Source organism: Chiloscyllium plagiosum, chromosome 4 (assembly GCF_004010195.1).
Source record: "Chiloscyllium plagiosum isolate BGI_BamShark_2017 chromosome 4, ASM401019v2, whole genome shotgun sequence".
NCBI classification, from domain to species: domain Eukaryota; kingdom Metazoa; phylum Chordata; class Chondrichthyes; order Orectolobiformes; family Hemiscylliidae; genus Chiloscyllium; species Chiloscyllium plagiosum.
The window spans coordinates 107,117,891-107,125,803 of NC_057713.1; positions in this window are offsets into that span (position 1 = coordinate 107,117,891).

Genomic DNA, 7,913 nt, shown 5'->3' on the forward strand with positions numbered 1-7,913 from the left:
ATTCCTGAAGAAGGGCTCATGCCCGAAACGTCGATTCTCCTGTTCCCTGGATGCTGCCTGACCTGCTGCACTTTTCCAGCAACACATTTTCACCATTGTGAATGTTCAAAGGGACTTGCTGTTTGATATGGTCTGCCTACATAACAGGTATTATACCAGCAACGAAACTCATATCATATTACTCGTTTGTGAGATAGGTAAAATATTTTTTGTCCTCATTAGCAGCTTCCTAATCATGGAAAAGCCCACTTGCATGCTTACTACAAAGTAGCAGGGTGAGACAGCTAGCTCATACTGTTGCTATGAAATAACTTCCCTTTCAGGGTAATGTGAGGTAGACGGGGCATCATTCAGGGACAAACACAGACCCTTTCGTGAGTTTGCGTGATATACAGTGAGGCAGGCAGGGAGCTGTGAACATAGCAGTCAAGGGTCTGCTCAATCTGGTCACGGATTAGCTCATTAAACTTGGTGAGGAGCCTGGAGGTCTGCCGTTGATTGCTTAGGATAATGAAAGGGTTTGTGGGATCAGCGGCGGGTATTACTGGCAAAAAAAGCTGATGGAGTCAAGGCTGTGAAGGTGTGTGAGGCAAAGACATTTGTGGAGGTAGGAACAAATGCCATGACAAGAACAAAACTCAAGATATTTTAAGAAGGGAGTGTGGTTGGTGGCAATATACAGATCATGATTGGAGGTCTAGGTAGGCTATGGGAGTGGCATGGAGGGTGGTTATATTCAGCAGCACACATCAATTTCGCCAAAGGGCATGTATATTGGACCACAGTGGGCATCATTCACCCTGCCATGCTGAATTCCAGCAGGAAGGCTAATTAGTGCAAACCTGTCAGTGAAGCAGCTGATTTGTGGGAAAGTCTTGAAATCAGCCAAAGGTATTTCAGCAACTCCCACCCTCGTCGTGTTGACTTTTAAAATGTGACACATCTTTGCAAAGCACCAAAACGTGTAGAATTTTAACATAGTCCAGCTATCTAATTTGTAGATAGTTGCTAGCACTCAATGAGTTCTTCGTGCTGGTTAAACACATGTTCAGCTATATCTGTGAGAAATTATCAGGAATTTTCAAATTAGCAGTGCTGGCTTTGAATCAGCATTACAAGTAAATTAATCTCATGAATTAGAGGGTCATTACGAACAAATGTTAACTCTGTTTTCTCTCCACAGATGCTGCCAGACCTGCTGAGTTTGTCCAGCAATTTTTGTTTTTGTTTGTGCCCATGGACCTCTTGTTTTGCATATCCCTCACACATGATAATGGTGAGCATGCTAACTCCTTAATCAAGATGGTGTATGCAAGTCCCACAGCACATCTTATTTTTATTGCAGATAGATAGGAGCAAAAGTGAGCCACTCAGCCCATTGAGTCCTTTCCTCCATTTAAGACAATCATGGCTGATCAAACATTTCAATACCTTTTACTCACACTATCCCCATAATCTTTACATCATTGGTAGTCCAAAATTTACCTACTTCTATTTTAAATATATGGGACTCACCACCCTCCAAAGACTCACCACCCTCAAAGCAAAACCATTTTCCTTCAACTCAATTCTAAGTAGCATTTCCTGACTATTAAATTGTGTCTCATGCTTCAAGACTCCCCACCCAGGGGAAACATCTTACCAGCTTCCTATCCTGTTAACCTGACATCATTTTGGAAATTAGGTGACGTTTGTAATACCCAAAAAAGTTGCTACCAAGCCTAACTTTTACACCAAAAGTTAAGTGTAAAAGAATTAAAATGACTAATGTATATTAGCAGAAAATAGTTGTTTTAAGGGGCATCATGGAAAAGAGAATTTAGCTTGAGTTAACTTTTCTGACAGGTATTTTGCTGCAGGTAAGTTGTCAAAGCAACAATGACAAGGAGTCAGTGAACTGGAATCTTAACAAGACAAGAACCCGTCTTTACCATTATTAACCACGATGTAACTCTATCTAAAAGTGAGTGACTGACTAAGAATCATACAGTCATGCAGCATGGAAACAGGCCCATTCGGTCCAACTGATCTGTGCCAACCATTATCTCAAACTAACTAGTCTCATCTGCCAGCGCTTGGCCCATAGCCTTCCAAACTTTTCTGAATTCATGTACTTATTTAAATGTCTTTTAAATGTTGTAACTGTAATCATATCCACCACTTCCTTCCACATATGAACCATTGCTTGTGTAAAAAAAATTGCTCCTCATGCATTTTTTTACCTTTTTCCACTCACCTTAAAAGTATGCCTTCCAGTCTTGAAATCCCTAACCCAAGGGAAAAGACAGCTGCTGTTCACTTGAACTACTCCCCTCATGATTTTATAAACCTCTATAAGGTCACCCCTCAACCTCCTAATCTCCAGCAAGAAATGTACCAACTTATCCAGCCTTTTCTTATAACTCAACCCTCCATTCCCAGTAACATCCCCCCTTCCAGTGTAATAATATCCTTCCAATAACAGGGTGACCAGAATTGGGCTGAGTACTCCAGGAGAAGGCTCACCAAAGTTCTGTACAACCTCAACATAACAGCCCAACTCCTATAGACAAATGCCTGAGCAATAAAGGGAAGTGTGCTAAATGTCTTCTTAACCACCCTGATTATATGTGGCGCAAACTTCAAAGAAAGAAAAAGCATTGAAGAACTTCAGCAGCAATGTTTGCAGAAAGCTGAGAATAAAGCACACTCCATCTTGCTTCAAAAACTCTCAGTTGGTGAGATTGTCCTCATCTGGTTGTATTCTTATCCATCCAGTTATAGTCAGTGACTCTTTTGCAATGGCTTTCTTCCTATTCTTGCACCATTATGTCGTGAGTTCATTTAAGAAGAAAATTCAGCTGGGGTGCTGACATATTGCCATTTTACATTACTACCCAAGACCAATCTCTCATCCAGATGGAGATATTTGGCAACTCCTTCACCGTTCAATTTATTATGAGTACAATAATAATGTTCCATATTAATATTAAATAGCTAAACAAAGATGGTTTAGGTAATCTAAATGGCCAAAGGAGCACATTAGATTCCCTACAGTGTGGAAACAGGCCCTTCAGCCCAACAAGTCCACACTGACCCTCCGAGGAGTAACTCACCCAAACCCATTTCCCTATGACAAATCCACCTAACACTATGGGCAATTTAGCATGGCCAATTCACCTGACCTGCACATCTTTGGACAGTGGGAGTAAACCCACACAGACACAGGGAGAACGTACAAACTCCACACAGACAGTCACCCGAGGCTGGAATTGAACCTGGGACCCTGGCTCTGTGAGGCAGTAGTGCTAACCACTGAGCCACCGTGCGCCATATAGTGTTACAGAGTCATAGAAATGTACAGCACGGAAACAAACCCTTCAGTCCAACTCATCCAAGCCTACCAGTTATCCCAAATTAATCTAGTCCCTTTGCCAGCGTTTGGCCCATATCCCTCTGAACCCTTCCCATTCATGTACCCAATCCAAATGCCTTTTAAATGTTATAATTGTATCAGCCTCCACCACATTCTCCGGCAGCTCATTCCATATACGTACCACCCTTTGCGTGAAAAAGTTGCCCATAGATCCCTTTTATATCTTTCCCCTCTCACCCTAAACCTCTAGTTATATACTCCCCCAACCCAGGGAAAAGACCTTGTCTATTTACCCTATCCATGCCCCTCATGAAGAAATAACAGCCCATAAACTCACTAAATGTTGTTAGATTCATTGTATTTCATGGTATGATCATGGAAAAATATGCCAAAGGTCAAACAATTATCAATTTGCCCATCAATACTTCCATGTATTCCAAAAGTTGCAAAGTGCCACACTGACAGCCCATTACATTCAGACTAAAATGAATAGCCACATTTATTTATGGGAAGAATTATTTTACATGAAAATGCACACAGTCAAACTAATGGTACAAATACTTGCAAAGCACTGAAGAATGAATCAGTTCATGAGACGTTAAAATATTTTGCTTACAATGCAATCTGATAATGCTCAAGAATTTTGAAAGGAACAGTCTTCTGTAGACTTGTGAATGTAATGTTTATACATGATTGTGGTGGCATTTTATTTGTGCACTTCATGGGATACAGTATCAATCCTAAATTGCAAAATGTGAGCTGACGGCTGAAGTAAAATTGAGCAGGTTTGGCAAGGCCTTTATTGAACAAAAGTACAGAATCCTCAGGAAGCATCAGCAAAGCTGCCACCTGCTAACCTCCCTCACATCAAGTCAATTACTCTGCCCACTCTGACTGTGGTCACAGTCAATTTCTTCTCCATTGTGCACTTTCAATTTCCAGCACGATAGAAGCCCACAGTGAGTGCTCCTCAGTCAGTGGTTTGCAGCTTCCATCTCAACGGAGGCCCCAGACAATCATGTTAAATCCCCTTTCTAGTAGCACTTGCAAAAAACGGAAGTTTGCACCTCCTCAGATCCCCACCCAAAATCTCTAAAGGTGCCCACAGCTATCTACCTTCCACCACTAGCTTCTGACATATGAGATGACACGCCAGGTGTGGTCATTCATTGCTCCTCTCCTTGAAATCAACCATGGACAATCCCCCTCCCAAACTATTCCCCTCCCCTCTACACTTTACCATATCACTCCCTTACAAATACTGTTGACACTTCCCTTTTCTCAATTCTCATCACCCCTTGCCCCACCGCACCCTGCAGACTCCTTTCCTGAAGACTAATCTCATCCCTGTGGCAAGGGCTGCACTTGAGCCCTGTCTGTCCCCTCTTCCCTGTGATAGAGCTAATGGACAGATCCTGGCCCGCCCATCTTGGGAAACCTAACTGACAGCCCCAGAAAAGAATTGCCCAGATACCTGACCGGTGGCTGTAAAGTTCCTTGACTCTGTTAACTCTACCCCATGAACCTTCCATTTTGAAGCCAATGACTTACTCTCCAGACTGTAGAGGCATGAATGACCTGACTGGGAACACGATGAGCAGATGTCTGACCATAACCTGGACTGGTATGGTAGGGTGCCATTGACCTACAGTGCCAGGATGGGTGCCTTTATGCACTGGCCAGGGCTACTCCCCTCATGACTTTAAGATTTGGTTGCTTACTTGCTGTACATACAGTGTAGTTGCCACGTAAGCTGCTGGTACATGCTGCAGGTGAGATTAACATAGCACAGTACCTTACAGCACAATGGACCTTCTTGACTGAGGACTGCTAACCAGCAAGACAAACTGCATGGCTCTGTGACAGTACTAATTGGCACAGTAAGACATGGCATGGATATTGTGAGCATGCAAGTATCTCTGGACCTAAAACTGGCTGCGTGACAGAAAGCATAGGGTGATGGTGGTGGGGTGTTTTTGTGACACAAAACCTGTGCTAATTGGGGTCCCAGAAGATTTAAAGTTGGGGCCCTTGCTGGTAATGATATATATAAATGATTAAATGTGAATGTAGAAGAGTTGATTAACAAGTTTACGAATGATACAAAACTTGGTGGAATGCTTAATAATGAGAAGGAGAGCTTTAGGTTACGGGATGGACTGGTCAGTGGCAAATGGAATTCCATCCAAAGAATTGTGAGCAGAACAAACAAGGCAATGGAATACATGATGAATGGTCGTACCCTGGGGAGCACTGAGGACCAGAAGCACCTTGGTGCATATATCCACCATTCCTTTAAGGTAGCGGAACAAGTAGACAAAATGGTTAAGAAAGCATGTGGGATATTTGCCTTTATTAGCCATAACCAAGAGTTAGACAGCTTATGCTGGAACTGTATAAATATTGATTAGGCCTCAAGTATTGTGTGCAGCTCTGGAATCACATTATAGGACGGATGTGATTGCACAGCAGAAGGGATGTTGACTGGATTGGAGAGGTATAGGTAAGAAGAGAGATTGGATAGACTGGGACAGAGAAGACTGAGGGGAACATGATGTATAAAATTATTGGGGGACATAGATCATAGAATCCCTACCATGTGGAAACAGACCCTTCAGCCCAAGTCCTCATGAACCCTCTGAAGAGTAACCCACCCAGACTCATTCCCCCACTGCTCTCCATTTACCCCGACTAATATACCTAATCTACACATCCCTGGACACTATAAGGAACTTAGCATATTCAATTCACCTAACCTGTACATTTTGGGATTGTGGGAGGAAACCCACACAGACATGGGGAGAATGTGCAAATTCCACACGGACAGTCACCCAAGGCAGGAATCAAACCCGGGTCCCTGGCACTGTGAGGCAACAGTGCTAACGGCTGAGCCACCATGCCTTCCTTATACTTGTCAATCCGCTGTCACCGTCCTTGTTTCCAACTCAGCGTATACTTCTTCCCTTCCCTCGTCCCAAGTTTTGAATGCCCTGAACCCTTATCATTAAAAAGCCACTCCAACGACCCTTTTCATTTCTTCATTAGTCAATGTACAGATCCCCAGAACTGACTGTCTCCAGCCACAAGAATAACTTTGACAGAGATCCCAAGAAAGTACTGACGAGACCCCAGATCACAGTCCTTGCTGCTCTCTGATTTCACTAGTTACTGAGACTTTCACTGAGAATAATTTCATGGAGGGGGGACTTTGGTTGCATGGATAGCCTGGCATTACTGCAGCTTTAGACAAGTGGATAAGGGGGGGGAATTCGATGGAATTATTTAAAATTATGGAAGTCTGAATAGAGTAGATAGGGAGAAGCCATAGCCATTTGGAAATGACGACTATCTGGAATGAACAATCTAATAGAGTGTTAGTGGCCAATTCAATTGTTGTTTTTAAAAGCAGTTTGGACTGAAATTTAAAATAGAACAAAAGTATAGGGCTTACAGAAAGTGAAGTGTGACTCGGTAAGTTGCCTTTACAAAGAGATGCAGAATAGGCTGAACAGCTTCCTCTGTGCTATAACCATTCTATAATTCCACAAAAAAAAGTGACTGTAACAGTAAAAAGTCTAGTGTGGATGGCCTGCAGTAGTTATACCTTGTCTGCAGTTATAAACACAGTCATTACCTGTTCGAAAAAGTGGAACTTTTCAAGGGTTCTTTATCATGAAATTAAAAGCATAAGAGTATAAATTAAGTTGATAGCTAAGTTTCCATTTAATTTTCATATCAGCATTGGACCCTCTGGAAAAGTGTAGAATTTCTGGCAGCAACTTGGCCCAGATGTTACAGAAATAAAATCCCATTGAAATGATTCACAATTTTTGACTAGACTGGAAACCCTAATGTGCACTCTGTGCATTTTGCCCATTTCCCCTAACTAGCCTTAAACTATTCCTAGATTGCAGGTCTGGAATTGATTTTCAGCTATCTTGTTGTAGATACAGATAAACGTAGTCTGCACCTTGTTATGAGGTAGGTTTGTTGACACAATCGTCTTTAGGTACATGGATCTATAGTGTCTGCTTTGTTCAATACGGTAAAGGAAAACCTACTGATCTAACTAGAACAGTCTCTTGTATTGAAGAGGAAGTAGCTCATTGAATGCTAACAACTGTTTGCAGATTACACTAACATGATAGATATTGTTATTGAGATCTGCCTTCTCCAAGATCTTAAGCTGTGATGCCCACCAGTCACAATGACATCATTATAGTGGTGTTGCTTATGATACTCCTCAGTACTAACAGTTTCAGAGCCATTCAGGGCATTATACAAGCATTCTGGCCTCGGCCATACTAGGTTGAAAGTGCTGGAAATGTGTTGCTGGAAAAGCGCAGCAGGTCAGGCAGCATCCAGGGAACAGGAGAATCGACGTTTCGGGCATAAGCCCTTCTTCAGGAATGAGGAAAGTTTGTCCAGCAGGCTAAGATAAAAGGTAGGGAGGAGGGACTTGGGGGAGGGGCGTCGGAAATGTGATAGGTGGAAAAAACAAACCATTATCTCCCAGACCGTCCATAACCTCATCACCTCGGGGGATCTCCCATCCACC